Source organism: Protopterus annectens, chromosome 11.part0 (assembly GCF_019279795.1).
Source record: "Protopterus annectens isolate FY-2018-M chromosome 11.part0, PAN1.0, whole genome shotgun sequence".
Classification (NCBI taxonomy): Eukaryota; Metazoa; Chordata; order Ceratodontiformes; family Protopteridae; genus Protopterus; species Protopterus annectens.
This window is the reverse complement of record NC_056745.1, coordinates 1,491,375,503-1,491,394,047: the sequence shown is the minus strand read 5'-3', so window position 1 is coordinate 1,491,394,047 and position 18,545 is coordinate 1,491,375,503. Positions and strand designations below refer to the sequence as shown.

Sequence of the window (18,545 nt, the reverse complement as noted above, 5' to 3'; positions counted from 1 at the left end):
TCTTCAAAGCAGGCTACTTGCATTATCAGTTCTCTGCACTGCCCTTTGTCTTGTCTACTTTCCCCAGGGTATTCACAAAGTGCCTGGCTCCAGTAATTGCATTTTGCAGGCAAAGAAATATTCAGATATATCCATACCTGGATGATTGTCTAATTCAGGCAGAAAACCAGGCCACTCTTTTAAATCATCTGGCTTTTGTAAAAAGGGTTCTAACTTGTCTAGGGTACATCATAAACGAAAAGAAATCACAACTTGTACCCTCTCAAAAAATTACATTCCTGGGTGCAAGCTTGAATGCAACTGCCCAGATGGCTTTCCTTACACCAGAAAAGCAAATTCATTTGGTGACTTACTTCAAACAGGTGGCCACAAAAACCCTGCTATCTGCAAGACAAATACTGCAAGCCTTGGGGTTCATTGCCTTCTGCATTCTTCTAATTCCATATGCAAGACTGCATATGAGGAAATTTCAGTGGTACTTAAAAAGTCAACATTCTCACAGCCTGGAAACAATGATTCCTTTCATACCTTGCCTGCAGCTAGAGTTCCTATGGTGGGCAGAGGCCTGCCACCAAAACAAGGGACTGCCATTCACACCACCCCCTGCCGCCCAATTCCTAAATACAGATGCATCAGACTATGCATGGGGAGCTCATCTGGCAGGCAAGTGCATTCAGGGCAATAGGAGCCCAATTCAAATGCATCTTCATATCAATCAAAAAGAAATATTAGCTGTACAGAATGCTCTGACAGCCTTCAAGGACTACCTTCATCCAGGGCAACTAATGGTAAAGACGGACAACACCACAGTTATGTGGTACATAAACAAGCAGGGGGGTACACATTCCTACCCCCTCTGCAGACTAGCCATGGCATTGTGGAACACAGCCTTGAGCTACCAAGTACACCTACAAGCTCAATTCCTGCCAGGAAAGCTGAATATCCTGGCAGATGAACTAAGGAGAAATCTCATGGACCCACACGAATGGAAACTGGAACCATGGATTTTCAACATGTTGACATGCAAATGGGGAAGCCCAAACATAGATCTTTTTGCCTCACCCCAGAACTACTAGTTGGACAAATTTTGCACAAGAACTCCTCACAAAAAGCCTGGAAAGTAGATGTTCTGTCCTTCAGCTGGACAAACCTTTCAGTCTATGCCTTTCCCCCTTAGCTGCTGCTCTCCAAAGTTCTACTAAAAGTCAAACGGGACAAACCAAAAATGATTGTGATTGCTCCAGACTGGCCACGCCAACACTGGTACCCACTCCTGCGCAGTGTCACAAATTTCTCCATGGCAGCTGCCTCAGACACCTTCCTTACTGTCTCAGCAGGAAAACCAAATTCTGCACCCTCAGCTCCAAACATTGAATTTTGCAGCTTGGTTAATCATTTAAATTCCCCCTTAGCATCCCTCAGCAAACCTGTGATGGATGTCATTTTGGAAGCGAGAAGACCTAGTACTAGAAAATCTTATGCTGACAAATGGAAAAGATTCTGTGCCTGGAATCAATCTCAAGGGATGAGCACAGCAGCGCCCAATTTACCACAGATTTTGCAATACTTAACTGAGATGCTTCACAAGGGTCTGTCTTTTTCCTCCATTAAAATCCATGCCTCAGCCATTTCAGCTCATTACAACAAAGACCCCCCTCTTCTCTCATCCTCTGCTAAAGCAGTATCTCAGAGCGGCCAAAAACTTGAGACTACCCAGGAGAGCTCCAGCCCCTGCCTGGGACCTTAACTGTGTATTGGAGAAACTCACTCTACTTCATTTCGAGGCAGCTGCTACTGCAGACTTAAAATTTCTTTCAATGAAAACAGCCCTCCTTTTAGCAATCACTTCAGCTAGAAGGATATCTGAATTACAGGCCTTTATGGCAGTGGAGCCTTTCATCATCTTTCATGCGGACAGGGTGTCACTCAGGACTAATCCATTCTTCATGCCCAAGGTGGTATCCAGTGTGGCTCTTAATCAGTCCATTCATTTGCCAACTTTCTTTCCCAATCCACAGAACAAGGGGGAACGGATTCTGCATTTATTGGATGTACACAGACAACTTAGATTTTACTTGGACAGGACTAAATCTCGAAGAAAATCTGAACTGCTGGTAGCATTTGCTGCAGGGGCAGAGGGGATGGCTATTTCTAAACAAACCATTTCTAAATGGATAAGCCATTGTATTTATTTCTGCTATAAGCACCATGGAAAACCTATCCCCCAGGGGATCAGATCTCATTCCACCAGGACTGCATCTACTTCTACAGCCTTTCTCAGAAGTGTTCCTACCAGGGATATTCTAGAAGCTGCTACCTGGAGTTCAGTTCATACTTTCACCAAGCATTACCATTTAACAATTTTCTCTAAATCCAGAGCTGGCTTTGCCACTGCTGTTTTGCAGGGCCTTATAGACGGTCTTAATGCTGTATAAATCCATCCTCCCATCCATAGCTTTGGGAATCTACCCAAATGTAATGATTGCAAAAGTGAAACATGAAGAACATAGTACAGTTGTGTACACGTACCATAAATGTAGATGTTCAAGTGTATTCACTGTTGCAGTCCTGGTTACCCTCCCTCCAGCCCCCTGCTTTTCTCTTACTATACCTCTACTTTCTTTTACTATGCTTAAAAGCCTTTTTGGTGTATTTTCTTTTTTTTGGAGGTATATTTTTTGTGTTTTTAATTACTTATTTATATTTTGCTCACCATTTGGGGGGGACCTGACATCTGGGGCAAGAAAAACTGATGTAATGGCATCAGCTGCATGTTTTATACCCCTGATGACCTGACATCACAGAATAAGGGACAGCAACCGACGCAGGACCCAAGATTTTGTTAATCAGGCCGACTGAGGGCAACCTGCCAGCAGATTACCCAAATGTAATGACTGCAACAGTGAATACACTCGAACATCTGCATTTATGGTAAGTGTACACAACTGTACTTTACTCAGTGTGCAGCCATCTTGGAATTCCCCAGTACTGATACTAGTGTTGTAATCAAACATTAATTCTTTTGTCTGTCTGAATACTCTTTTCCTTTCATCTGTGCCTATCATCAATCCTTGTGTTAATAGAATACCAGTTCCTCCTAGGTCTCGTAGAAAATTATTAAAATCCTCCTTCTCCAGGTTACTTCTTGAATGGGCTGTCTTCTATGCAGACTCTGCATGCCCTCCCCGCATAGGTTTTCCCCAGGTGCTCAGTTTACTCCCATGTACCTAAGATAGCTATAGCTGACATGGTGATCCCTCTAAAACTGTATGTAGAAATGCATGCCAAGCCAAACAATGCAGAAAAAAGTATCAAAAGAAAAACAGTATTAACCCACCAACTGCATTGTCACTGCAACCCTCGCTGTCAAGCAGCAGCTCCAATGGCACTCTCCTACAGCTGGTAGCTCTGCTGTCACTCACTACTTGGTGGGTAGGTAAGATGGACTTAACATTATTTTCTTCCTGTAGTTGTGCAACTGTGAATTTTAGCAAGGGAATGACCTTCTGGCTGAGTTTGCACAGTCCTAAAACGCCCTGTTTAACATGAACTCTACACTTCACAAAATGTAGCCCATTGCAGTAGACTTGCCTTGCCTAACATAGAACAGCCACACAGACTGTCATACAGCACTTGATTGGGGCACAAAAATTATGAACGTCTTTCCGTAGCATTTTTGTATCTGTTATGCCTTTTGCCACTGTCCGGTTTGCTCCTTATTGCTTATCTCCTTTAACTGGTCCTCTCCTCAGAGCCTCTGTGCGCATGTATGCACTAATTGGCCATGCTCAGTCAACTAATTTGCAGCTTGCTTTGCTCCCTCCCACCTCCTATCCCCCATCTGCCCCAGTACTCCAAGTGTATAATCTGCTATATAAATTAATTAGTTAAAGCTCTTCCTTACACTTTTAAAATGTATACCGTCCACTAGCATTGCTTTCCTATAATTTCCCATGCCAGGACTCTTCCTTCCCAGGCTACTGTCCAAACTACAAAGTGTATATCAATCAGAACAATTATGCAAACAATACAGATACTTACCTCTAATGCAAACAATACAAATACTTACCTCTAGACTTCTATGTACTTTAACAAAACCCCCAGCCCCTTACTTACTCTGCTTCGAATTTACCTCCTTCTCTTCCGTTTTCTTTCCAATTCATCCACATCATTTACCACGTTGTTACTCTCTCTCTGCCAAATATGACTTACTGCCCATAGCTCTACAAAACAACACACCTGATTCATTATAACCATCAAGAATTTACACTTCAGACATACCTCCTCCACTGTAACACACCACAACTCGTAAGCAAATCTTTCAACTGTCTCTTATACAGAGGAACAACCCTGGCAGTCCCCTCAATCCCACCTATGACTTGCTTAATTAAATACCCAGTCACACACAAGGTACCCTCATGTACACAACCCAGTAAATTAAAGCTCCTTAAAGTCGCTACAAGACTTAAGAGTGCACATTTCTGTTCTAGAAGGTAGCTCCATGGAGCCCAACTCAGCCCCCCCTTAGCCTTCCACAATTACAACTTCAAAATGCCCATACACACCACACAAACCTATCCATCCTCTTAATCAGTGCTGATGATGCAAACCTATCCATCCTCTTAATCAGTGCTGATGATGCAAACCTATCCATCCTCTTAATCAATGCTGATGATGCAAACCTATCCATTGTCTTAATCAGTGCTGATGATACAAACCTCTCCATCCTCTTAGTCAGTGCTGATGATGCAAAACCTATCCACCCTCTTAATCAGTGCTGATGATGCAAACCTATCCATTGTCTTAATCAGTGCTGGTGGGCTACCTAGTAAATTGCAACAAATAAAAGGCTTTCTGAGCTCCACAGACCCACACATACCCAATGTAATGGAATCATTGGTCAGCACATCCCCTTGTAACTTAAGCTGTCCCTTTACTTACTACCCTCACAACGTTTTTTCTGGATTTAGAATTAGTGGAGGATCACTACTTCTAAAGAGCATAGCCTAAGAGTGACCCTGGTAGGTCAAAACAACTCTGCCAATGACCATGATGCCCAATTGGTTACTGGTAAGAATATTAAACTGACAGACAATCATCTCCTCGGACAGTAATCTCTGCCTGCCTCCCCACAACCAAAGCAACCCTACCAAATACAGAAACCTTTTACAGCAATGCGTACAGTGCAATAGGTCAATCAAAGACACAGCACTAATTGGAGACTTCAATATAAACCTTCTATGTCTTTCAAAAGAAGAGCTAAGTGACTTGCTCTTTACCAGTGGACTCACTCAAATGGTTAAACAACTAACTAGACCAAGTCTTATCTCAGGTAACCACTCTCAGCCTCCTTCATCTTTTAGTCACAAACATACCCCCACCAACAACATTTTATTATTCTGTATGTGTGTATAGGGTCCACGTCTGCTTCTGACACTAATAGATTCCAGTTTTTAAAAATAATCTGTCTTATAACAGGGGCATCAAGACTAAAGGATGTGATAAAAGTGACCTTAAATGAATCGGATTTTACTGATTGTGAATGGTCAGTACAGGTAGTCTGTAGACCATTCAAATGGAGACTTCGTGCTAGGATAGGTTTAAATTCGCCATTAGACCTTTTATGCTGTACTTCAAAAACTAAATTGACCAATAACTGTATGGGATAACCCTGTTTTAAAAACATGTCATTTAACAGTTGACATTCAGCTCTAAATTCTTCCTCATCGGACAGCATCCGGGCCGCTCTCACCAGTTGTCCCTTCACTACTGATCTTTTTTACTAGTAAGGTGACAACTGGTGAAGTAAATGAATGAGTTGGAATAGACTGGTTTCCTATGTATCCTGGCTTTGATTGAGTTTGCATTTCTATCCTTATATAATTCAACGTCTAGATAAGTTATACTCTCCACTCCCAAATTGTGGGTACATTTCAAAAATTGAGTGGATTCGTTCAAATAGGTCACAAAATTCAGGATGCCATCTATGGTACCTTCAAACATGATGAAGACATCATCCAAATATCTGGTATAGTAATAAATGTTCTTCCTAAACATATTGTTGTTAAAGACATGGTGCTGCTCCCAGTGGGCCATCACAAGGTTTGCAAAACTTACCACACATGGAGAGCCCATTGCAACACCTATCTTTTGCAAATAATAACATCCATCAAACATAAAATAATTGTTCAAAATTGTTGTTGTGTCTTTCGGCTTTTCCTCGCTTAGGGGTCGCCACAGCGGAACTCCAGTCCGCTAATGATTGGCAGTAGATTTTTACATGCCGAGTTGCCAGCTCTGATGCACAACCTTCAACGAAGGTACGCCCATTCACGCATGTCTCCACACAGAAGATGCTCTGGCTAAGAATCGAACGGGACAACGTCTTACTGTGAGGCGACAATGCTACCGCAGCACCACCACCTTGTTCAAAATTAAATCTAATAATTCCTCTAAAAGCTCGTTTTCTCTTTCTGAGCAACCTTTCGCTCTAATTAAGCTAGTTACCCATTCAATGCCCGTGTCAATAGGTATTAGTGTGAAGGTCTTTAACATCAATGGTCAAGAGCACAATATCATCCTTGTACTCCAGACCATTGATGCTGTTCAAGAACGACCTTGAATCTTTACAGATGTAATCAGATGTATCAACAAATTGCTTTAATGCTGTATCTACGTACTTCGCCAATGGATACATAATGGAATTTCTCCCATTAATTATAGGCCAAAGCGGTGGGTCCTCAAGGTCCTTGTGGAACTTCGGAATTCCAAAAATCACTGGGGTAAGAGGAGCCAAACAAGACAAGTAATTATATAGTTCCAAAGAAATCCTGTATTCTATAAGCAAATCATTAAGAAATACTTTTTTTCTGCTGGGCTCGGTTCATTTCGTTCATAGAAGCTAAAATGTAATGATCAGAGTCAAGTAACTTCAACATACGTCTGGTGTAGTCGTCATTATCAAAAAACACAAGCTCTCCACCTTTATCAGGCTTAACAACTCTAACATTCTGAAAGCTTAAATAGTTCAACCTCTCCCATTCCTGTTTTGTAAAATTACTGACTATGCCTGAAGGCCTATGCGTCTTAAGTTCAAGTTTGTTACATAAGTCCAATTCATAAACTTGTTCAAACACTAGTAAACCAGGGGATAATGGTGGATTAAAAGTACTGAACACGTTTCATTCATTCCTCACCCTAGATTATTCTTTAAACAAAAATTGGAAATTAATTTTACGCACAAATAACCTTAGATCAATCATTGTTCTTGCAACACTAGCCCTTTAAATCAGGGACAAAAGTTAAACCTTTTGCTAATAAGTCCGCCAAGGAAATGTTCACTTCTATACTAGAATAATTGAAGATCTTAAAATCCTGGCCACTATTAAAGACAGTTTGGAGGTTCTTAGTAGGGGTCACATTGTCGATGCAATAAACGCCAGTTAGAATATCCCTAGCTGGATCAACAGTTACCTCTGAGTTGTCTGGTTCATACCCAAGTTCTTCCCTTGGGAGAATCTCCCATTGTGGGTCGAGTCCATGTTCTCTCAGCCCTTCCTGTGAAAATTTAAGGAGTTGCTGCTGGTACCCGGCTCATGGTTGTCAAAGGCTGCGTTGCGATTAATAGGATCATTCAAGGTTTGACCATCATAGCCGTTGGTTTCTCCTGTTATTATTCCTTAACTGCCCATTCCAGTTGGAATGGTTGTTACCCGGGTTCTGTTCCCCCTGATGAGGAGGCTGCTTTCGCATAGCTACACTGGGAAGAACCTTGCTCTGAAGTTTCCATAATTTGACTGTTAGAAGGCTGGTTGCTCACATTGTTAACATTAGTGTGAGGATGATTTGAAGGGTTAAGCCATTCCTGTGCAGGTGGTGGCTTAGGGTAAGCAGCCCCTTTAATATAGTCATTGTTCTCACGAGAAAGTTTTTTGTTCTTGGTAGCTTTCATTTTGGTGATTTGGCCATTAATACTGGTGAAAATACGTTCATACTCGTATTTATAATGAGTAAAGTCAGTGTCATTAGTTATATTTTCATCCAACATGCCAATTTCACCTTTCAAGTTGTCTATTATTACAGTGTAGTGCTTGATAAACATCTCGATTAACTTGAGACCTTGCCTGTCAAATAAAAGTAACAAATTCTGGTGAAATGGTGAATCACAAACTAGACCAGTAGGGAAACACCAGGCTCTCAAACCCTTTGGTACCTGGTGTCTTGACAGGCACTCCTTAAAATATGCTACTTCAAGCTGTAGCTTTTTAACTTTAAAAGATATAATGTCGAGTAGTTTTAAATTCTCAACTATATTAAATTTAATGACATTACGGTCGGCAGCCAAACTGTCAGTAGTATTGGGGCTGTCTTCACGTAAGAGCACAGGCTGGTTGAGCCAGTGCTTCAAACCAGCAAAAATGGTATTTGTTTTAGCAGCACCTGGTAAAATAACGTTTGTGTCAACAGTAACAGTTGAGTCAACAGTACCTGGTTGTGCAGCGGTCTTGTTCACCATAACCGGCTGGATAACCCGCGTTTCACTCTGGGTTAACTGCTGCAAGAGAGGAACATGTAAATTCTGCACGCTGCCGCCGATGTTGCGGCTGTTGTTAGTGTGAGGTTCAAATGCAGAGCTCCCATTCGGGTCAGACTCACTGATCGAAAGTGAAGTGGATCCATTCCTTTGTGCGGCTGTACGGTGAATGTTGAGTTCCGTAACAGGAAATGTTTTGGAAAGGCTGTTAACGGTTGGAAACTTCTTGGTCAAAGTTAAAACTACATTGACCAGTTGCTGAATGTCTAAATTGTTAAATTCATGGTCATTTAAATGTTCGTTCACCTGTGAGAGCAGTAATCCTTGTGTGGAAGTAAGTTCTGCCATGCAGGCTAACAACAAAGACCACAAAACAGACTAGTAAAGCTTAGAGAAACTTAAATAAAATAAAAATAAGCTGCTGGCTGCAAAGTACTCCACAGGAAGACAATTTATTAACTTCCAAACCAATAAAGTAAGCGCTTTCGTCTTATTTCAATGAATAAAACTTCATCAGACAAAGTAATACATTAATCCATAGCCTTATATACACAAGTTGGACATAATCACATGGTTAAATCAATTAAGGAGTTAGAGGACAAACACCTAAGGTAACAAATTGTTGAAACATAAGATGTTAGATTTCATTAAAACATGTCCATTGGGAAATATTAATTACTAAAAAGCCATTTAAAAACATTGAAAAAACAGTAGGAAACATTAACCAGCATCAAAAACACTGAGAAGTATTCATAATAAAAAGACCTATGTTAGCAACTATAAACAGGCTAAAACTGAGTTGAAAGTCTATGCAGAAACCTGTATGGGTTCTCCCTGATGAACAGTTCTAAGCTTACATTTGATATACGTAATAATCCTCGAGGACCCACCGCTTCGGCCTATAGTTAATGGGAGAAATTCCATTATGTATCCATTGGCGAAGTACGTAGATACAGCATTAAAGCAATTTGTTGATACATTTGATTACATCTGTAAAGATTCAAGGTCGTTCTTGAACAGCATCAATGGTCTGGAGTACAAGGATGATATTGTGCTCTTGACCGTTGATGTTAAAGACCTTCACACTGTAATACCTATTGACACGGGCATTGAATGGGTAACTAGCTTAATTAGAGCGAAAGGTTGCTCAAAAAGAGAAAACGAGCTTTTAGAGGAATTATTAGATTTAATTTTGAACAACAATTATTTTATGTTTGATGGATGTTATTATTTGCAAAAGACAGCTGTTGCAATGGGCTCTCCATGTGGGGCAAGTTTTGCAAATCTTGGGATGGCCCACTTGGTGCAGCACCATGTCTTTAACAACAATATATTTAAAAAGAATATTTATTACTATACCAGATATTTGGATGATGTATTCATCATGTCTGAAGGTACCATAGATGGCATCCTGAATTTTGTGACCTATTTGAACGAATCCACTCAATTACCCATAATTTGGGAGTGGAGAGAATAACTTATCTAGACGTTGAATTATATAAGGATAGAAATGCAAACTCATTCAAAGCCAGGATACATAGGAAACCAATCTATTCCAACTCATTCATTTACTTCAGTAGTGAAGAGACAACTGGTGAGAGCGGCCCGGATGCTGTCCGATGAGGAAGAATTTAGAGCTGAATGTCAACTGTTATATGACATGTTTTTAAAACGGGGTTATCCCATACAGTTTATTGGTCGATTTTAGTTTTTGAAGTACAGCATAAAAGGTCTAATGGCGAATTTAAACCTATCCTAGCACGAAGTCTCCATTTGAATGGTCTACAGACTACTTGTACTGACCATTCACAATCAATAAAATCTGATTCATTTAAGGTCACTGTTATCACATCCATTAGCCTTGATGCACCTGTTATAAGACAGATTATTTTTAAAAACTGGAATCTATTAGTATAAGATGCGGATTTTCCCCTATTGTCGAGTCGTCCCCTAAGATCACTTATAGAAGAGGATCCAACCTTAAAATCTTGCTGGAGAGAGGAAACCCCCATTTGTCTAGAACCACTGGTATGTACAAGTGTGAAAGTTGCCCACATTGTAGATACATGGAAGTAGGTAAGATGTTTACCGTTAGGGGTAAAAAGTATTCTGTTAACAAAAGGTACACTGTCTTTCTAAAAGTGTAGTCTATCTGGCAACTTGAAAACTCTGCCCTTGTTTCTACGTTGGTAAGACAGACCGTAGACTCAGGGACAGGGTCTATGAGCACTTGTACAGTATTAAGAAATCTAAAGTGTTGAAACACCCTGGCAAAACATGTCCAGGAACATCCACAGCACAGCTTTTGTTTCCGTATTATTGACCAGATTGAGTATAACCCTGGGGGGGAGGTCTTTTCAGTTTGATGTTAGAAATCTGGGAACTTTTGTGGCAAATAAAATTGAACGCTTATAGTCCACCAGGCTTGAACGACATGAGTTCATTGGCCTGTGTACTGAAGTTCAGGAGCCTTCAGAGATAAATTATCTAGGTTTAAGTCAATGGTTTTAAAAATGTGTAAATAATATATGTTAACAATATAGGATTATTACGGATAGCAAACGTAAGCCTAGAACTGTTTATTAGGGAGAACCCATATAGGTTTCTGCATATACTTTCAACTCATTTTTAGCCTGTTTACGGTTGCTAACATAGGTCTTTTTATTATGAATATTTCTCAAAGTGTTTTTGATGCTGGTTAATGTTTCCCACTGTTTTTACAATGTTTTAAATGGCTTTTTAGTAATTAATATTTCCCAATGGGCATTTTTTAGTGAAGTTTAACATCTATATTTCAACAATTTGTTACCTTAGGTGTTTGTCCTCTAACTCCTTAATTGATTTAACCATGTGATTATGTCCAACTTGTGTGTATAAGGCTATGAATTAATGTATTACTTTGTCTGATGAAGTATTATTCATTGAAATTAGACAAAATCACTTACTTTCTTGGTCTGGAAGTTAATAAATTGTCTTCCTGTGGAGTATTTTGCAGCCAGCGGCTTATTTTTATTTTATTTACGTTTCTGTAAGCTTTACTAGTCTGTTACTCATGTATTCATCCAGATTACATTTGCATAGCGGTAAGAGAAGTACTTCACTTTATGTAGAGAGAACGACACTTCCAAAGATGGTAAGAGAAGTACTCCGCTTTATGTAGAGAAAACGACACTTCCAAAAATGGTAAGAGAAGTACTTTGCTTTATGTAGAGAGAACAACACTTCCAAAGATGTTAAGAGAAGTACTTCGCTTTATAGTTTCATAGGTTCATACTAGGCTATCTGCCCTAGGGCATTTATAAGCCTAGCCAGAGTGTGTATGGCTTTCGCCACCCATTTTAAATTAATTTTGCTATGCCATTTTTCGAGGTTAGTATACTGTGCCTCTGTCTAACAGTGACACAGAAGTGATACCCGGGGTAAACCTACGATCTCCCATCCACTCATCAAGATTCCTCTTGAAGAGAGTCAATGAGGGACTCTGCCTAACCTGGACTGGGATTTTATTCCAGAGTGAAGGGAGCCTCTGGGTTATGAATCTGTCCCTCCAGCATGTCCTATTTATTTCAGTGCTGAGGTTTAAGTCCCTCGAGCGTGTAGCTCGATGGGATTTGGATTTTCTGAGGTGCAGCATGTCCATTAATTCCGGGTTGGACATGGCTTTATATGTCAGGCACAGATTGCCTCTTAGCAGGCGGTATGCCACTGAGTAGAGCTGGAGTTTCTTTAACCGGGAAGCATACGGCATCTGTTTGAGCCCCTTGATCCTCTTGGTGAGGTACTTTTGGGGTCTTTCCAGTTGCTGCAGGTGTCTGGTAAGGTACATCCCAAAAGGGGCATTGTACTCAATTATGGGCCTGATGAGGGATGAGTAAAGAGGCATGATGACCTCCCCTGATCTAGATGTGAATCCCTTCATGATTAGGTGGGCTATATAAAATGTTTTTCTAACCACTTTGGCCACGTGATTGTCAAATCAGAGATTGCTATCAACTTGGGTCCCCAGGTCCCTAATTACGTCTTCTGTACTTAATGGATTACCACCTATGTGGTAATTTGTGGGCACTTTGTTTTTGCCAAAGGGGGTGACTATACACTTTTTGGTGTTTAGCTTGAAGCCGTGGCTCTGGTGCCAGTTGTCTGTTTCTATGAGGCCCTTTTGGAGGATGCTTGTGTCGGCTGGAGAGTCTATTATGGCGCCCAGTTTGCAGTCATCTGCGAACTTGGTCAGCCACAGTCCTTCCATGTTGGCCTGTACCTCCGAGAAATATATACCGAACAAGAGAGGTCCCAAGACTGAGCCTTGTGGGGCGCCACTTGTAACTGGTTTGGAGTCTGACATGGCTCCAGCTATTCTAACCATGTGGGTTCTGTCCTTGAGCCAGTTTGCAACCCATCTAGTGACATAGGGGTTTATATTTAAGCTGGTGAGCTTATCTATAATGCCAGAGTGGGGTATTGTATCGAAGGCTTTTGCGAGGTCCAGGTAGGCTGTGTGGACCACCTTCCCCTTGTCAATGGCCTTGGTGACTGTTTCAAAGAAATCGACCAGGTTTAAGAGGCAGGATCTGCCCTTAACAAAGCTGAACTGGGTAGGATCCAGTGTCTGTAGGTCCCCAATATCTTTATTTATAAGGTCCATGATGATCCTTTCCATAGCTTTGCAGACCAAGCTAGTGAGACTTATGGGGCGATAGTTTCCAGGATCCGTTGAGGCACCACCTTTGTGGAGAGGGACCACTGTTGCTGTATGCCACTCTTTGGGTACATATCCTGTAGTAAGGCTGAGATTGAACAGTAGTTTTAGGTTTGAGTTTAGCTCTTCTTGGAGTTCATGTAGGACGCAGCCCGGGACACCGTCTGGTCCCATTGATGCTGTGTTTCTTGCTTTGGGGAGGGCAGCTCTTACCTGAGCATCTGAGATGTCAGTGGGGCAGCACTCTGCTGGGATAGATATTAGCCCTTTTGGTGGGGAGAAGTTTGCGCTGAACCTGTCAGCTAGGATGTTGGCAATGTCTGTGGGTTTGGTGTATTGTTTGTCATTTTGGTCTAATTCTGAGCATATCTGGGAATTCCCACCCAGGTTCCTAACATAACTAAAGAAAGCCTTGTGATTATCCTTAGTGTCCTGTGCAATTTTTCTCTTGAAGCTGGCCTTAGATGATTTTATGAGTGCCCGTAGTTTTTTGCTAATACTGATCAGAGATGCCTTCCCTTTTTGGGATTTTGCTCTGTCATGTAGTAGCTTCCTCCTTCTATTGTATAGTTTGTTTATGGCTGGAGTCCACCAGAGTCTGCCTTTGGAGGATTGGGTCTTGGTTTTATTTGGGACTGCATGATCCATGCATTCCTGAAGGTGTACATAGAATGCGTTTATAAAGGATTTTGTGGTCTGGGCCGTATTATCCACAGGCCCGGGGGCCTTTGAAGGATTCCACCTCGGTTTTGAGGAGTGTGAAATTTGCTTTAGAGAAGTTTTTCACTGTGGTTTTCTGGGCATGGGGTGGGGTTGGGATGTGAATATCCAGTGAGATTAGTTTATGGTCTGATCTTACCAGTGAGGGATACACTTCTGGTCTGGAGCATAGAGTCCCCATATTGGTGATGATCAGGTCCAGTATGTTTCCCCTCTTCTGGGAGTGGAAACAAGTTGTTCCATAGCATTTGAGTTTATAAATTCTAGGAACCTTTGGGCTAGGGTGTTGGAGCTTGAGTAATGCTCCCAGTCTATGGTTGGGTAGTTGAAGTAACCCAATATAATGGTGTTTGGAGAGACCTTCATATTTTCCAGTGTTCTCAGGAAGGCCGAGTGGCGTTCCTGGGTTTGGGAGGGTGGTCTGTAGCAGGCTATAAACTGGAAGGCAGTTTTACCCACTGTTAGTTGCACATGGATAGTCTCTGATGCTTCGTGCTGTGCCACCAACCTGGAGGTGTGGGTATCTTTGACGAATATTGATACTCCCCCTCCTTTTGTGGTTCGGTCCAAGTTTTGGGGCCGAAAAGCATGGTATGAGGTATAACCCGGTAGTGCTGTGGTGCTCTCGAGAGCCTTGAACCAGGTTTCTGTTACTGCACAGATATCGGTGTTCTCCATGCTAAGGAGAGTTTCGAGTGCGTGCATCTTGAGGTTTAGACTTCTGGCATTGAGTAGCATTACTCTTAGTTTCTTATCCCTTGTGATACTTATGGAGGTGGGTTTGTCTTTTGAGCCTTGCCTAAAAAAGGCACTATGGGGGTAGCAAGAGCCTTTGCCAATATCCGAAAGCCCAGGGGTGACAGGTGCAAGCCGTCCCTAGCGAAGCATCGTGGCTTGTCGAGCATGTCATCCCAGGCTGACGGGCATTTGATCCCCTTTGAATGACACCAATACTTAAGCCAATTGTTGAAATTGATAATCTTGTCTTCATACTGTGGCATCATTCTTGGTGAGGGTAAGATGTTACTCAAGGTCAGGGTCATACCGGCCTGGGCTACATGCTCAGAGAGCTCCTCTATGTCTCTTTTCATGTAGTCCAGGGAGGTATGTCTCAGGTCATTCACACCAGCATGGACAATGACTGAGTCATATTTGTACTTGCCTTGGAGTGACCTGAGTGCTTGTGTTATGTGGCGGATCCTAGCGCCCGACAGGCAGCTCACCGTGACCTTCTCCTTGTTCAGCCTGGTGAGCGGGATGTCAGTGTGCCTGACGATAGAGTCACCTATTACAAGTGTATCGGGTGTGTTGTTTAGCCTTAAGGGCTGTGACTGTTCGGCACACTGGCTTTGTGAGCTATGTGTTGCACGTGTTTTGTTTTGGGGTAGCGGTTGCTTGGGTGTCTGCTTTGGAGGTCTCTGCTGCTTAGGCAGATTTTTCTTTAGAGCCTCCAAGTATGTTTTTGTGTGTTTATGTGTTTGGTTTGCTGTCGTGGTAGGTCTATGTGAGACTGGAATTGTAGTGAGTGTGGTTTCCTTCTCCTCCTCCTGACTGGTTACGCCAGTACTGAGTTGAGAGAGCTTAGCCTCCAGTTTGGCTATATGGTTGCATCTCTCACATGTGTTGGAATTTGTTGGGAAGAGGAGAGGGTTGTCTGTGTACATTAGGCAGTTGTAACATTGTCTCAAGATTCCCAGGTTCACCAGTTGGACGGGAGAGGAGATTGACAACTGACCTTTGGACATGCTAGAATAGTATTGGGAATTCCTTTATAATTAAAAAAAGGGCCAATGGGGAACAAGTTACTCAAGGGGAGATTGTGAGGGTGTAGTGCTTTTAATTTTTTAGTGCTGACTTATATAATTGCTTTAGTGAGCAAGTGCTAGGCTTTAGCGAATTATGTAGAGAGAACGACACCTCCAAAGATGGTAAGACAAGTACTTCGCTTTATGTAGAGAGAATGACACTTCCAAAGAAGTGGTATTCTCAGTGATGCATATTTATGTGCCCAACATGTTTTAATTATGTTGCAAAAGGGACTCTGATCTCTTTAGCAGGTGTTCATGCTCCCACTGGATTTGTGAATTTGAGTAAGTCTGACAGGATGTAATCTGTTGTTGCAGTGTGGAGGCTACCCTTCAGTAGCCTGTATGACACTGAGAAGAGGGACAAGGCTTTGAGATGGTCTACAGAGTTTTTATGATTTAGGCTTGATTTTCTTGGTAAGAAAGTAGTGTGGGCATTCAAGTTGTTCAAAATGTTTGGACAGGTGGTTACCCACGATTGAAGTACTGTTCATTGTCTGCATAGGTTCCCAGGTCCCTAACGACTCGAGCAATTCTCAGAGGTGCATTGTCAATGTAATTGTTACAAGGGATGCCATGCTTGATAAAGGATACTATTATATACTTCTTGGCATTCAGTTTTTGTCCATGGTTTTGACACACTGTTGGTTTGGGAATGGCCGTCTGGGGAATTTATAAATACACCAAGTTAGCAGCTGTCTACCATCTATGTCAGCCATAAATCGTTATCAGTAGCTTTGACCTCTGAGACGTAAATGCTAAAGGGTGTCTAAAGGACTGAACCCCTTGGGTGCATCATTTGTGGCAGTTTTTATTTATTTATTATTAGGTGGTCATGCAGCCTGCATTAATTTTCTGGGTTCTATATGTGAGCCAGTTTGTTATTCAGAGTTCCATAAGGATTAATATTTAGCTGGGCTAGTTTATCTGTGATACCCAAGTGTGAGATGATGTTGAACACCTTTTTAATGTCTGTATGTACAGTGTGTACTGATTTGCCCTCATCCATTGCTTCATTAACCTCCATGAAGAAGTCAGCCAGGATATGTAAGCAGGATCTGCTCTTAATAAATCCGAGTTTCCGGGTTACATGTGTCTTTATTAATTCTATAACAATCCTTTCCGTAGCCGTACAGGTGAGCCTAGTCAGAATTATGGGTCTATAATTTTCTATATCCATTTTCGTCTTGCCTTTGTGCAAAGGCATGACACTTGTTGCCCTCCATTTGTGCAGCACAAATTCTACTTTAGAGACTGACATTGAGTAGTCTCTGTAGGGGGTCAGAGTGGTCCAGTTTCAGGATGGCCAATAATCAGTCTGTTTTGTTATCTGAAACCGTAAAAGTAGTGTTCTTAAGCTTGGATAATGCCTTGAGGACTTGACCGTGGGGGATTCGAGGGGTCTGTAGCTGTGGGTATGAGATCTAAGAAAGTAGGAGGGCAGACAAAGGTCAAGTTAGAGCTAAATTTGTCTGCTAGTAGATTGGATATGTTCTCTGAGTCTGAGTATGTGATATAATTTAGTATTAGTTTTGCACAGTGCCTAGGCATTGTTTCTAAGGTTTCTAACATATGTGAAGAAGGCTTTGTAGGGATTCTTTGTCTGTGTGGTAATTTTTTTACCTCATATGTGGCTTTGGTTTATTTGATCAGGGTCTGGAGATCCTTGTTAAGTTTGGCAAGAACACTTTTTGCATTTCGAGAGTTACATTTATTTTTATGTGCAGTGACTTTTTTCTTTTCTCCTAGAGCCTGCTTATGTTTGGGTTCTACCATAGGGGGTTTATTTTATGCCCATGTAGTAACCCAGATGAATCTTGCCATCACTTTCTCTGAAGCCTCCCTACATTACCATTTGCAGTTGGATTCGAACTCTCTCCATGCCTCAGACAGTAGACACGCCGTTGCTTTTTTAGTATTTATAACATTTTCATTCACGTAATCTTTTTCTAAGTATGTACTTGCATAGCTAGCAGCAGTAACTGTTTATCGCATAAATACATCCATATAAACTTACTTTATACTTCGTACTACATGCTTCCCTAAAGTTGCTATGCTACTATAGGATAAATGGTATAACTCACTGATAAATACTGCTCCTTGAGCTGTTACATTTATTTGTGTATTTTTCTTCACCTCTCTTTCTTATTGTGTGCCACTTTAAAATAGTTTGTTGCTCTATCTGTTTCTTATCTTCTGTTACTTTAATAATAATATTTGTCTATATAACATGTGTATTCTGCAGCTTAAAACAGTACTGTACCTTAAGTTGTTACAAATTTACTTATCTGTACCTGAAGTTGTACATTTTGCTTATAGGTTTATACTAGGCTATCTGTGGAGCTTTTCTCCCCGGGCCTCTACTGAAAATGGACATATGTCCAGTTAGACTAGCTCGGTCAACAAATGTAAAATAAATAAATAAAAAAATAAAATACATTTTTGAATTTGGCTTTGTATTTATTTCATAGGGGGACAAATGCATCTGTGTAGCTATTCCACATGCAATTATATGGTGATAAAGGATTCCACGTAATCAGTGGCATCTTTGAGTTGGAAGGGGATGCAGATGCTAGCCAGATCATCACTCCATTTCAGTAGATTAACCTTCTCATGATCTCTGAATACACAGGTTGTGAGAAGGGGAAGTAAGGGATGACCCTGAATCCTGAGGGGACGAGAGGTAGAGCTGTGTGTCATCAGCACAGCAGTCATACTGCAACCCTCTGGAGTGAATAACATCTCCTAGGGGTAGCAATAGATGGTGATTTGTTGTATCCAAGAATAGAGC

The 18,545-nt window shown here is 41.4% G+C and overlaps 1 protein-coding gene across 2 annotated transcripts in view; it reads left to right on the top strand.

Moving 5' to 3' along the window:
• Positions 1-18,545, top strand: part of HDAC10 (histone deacetylase 10) — a 680,378-nt gene that overhangs the window by 184,468 nt on the left and 477,365 nt on the right. The gene's annotated exons all lie outside the window — the stretch shown is intronic.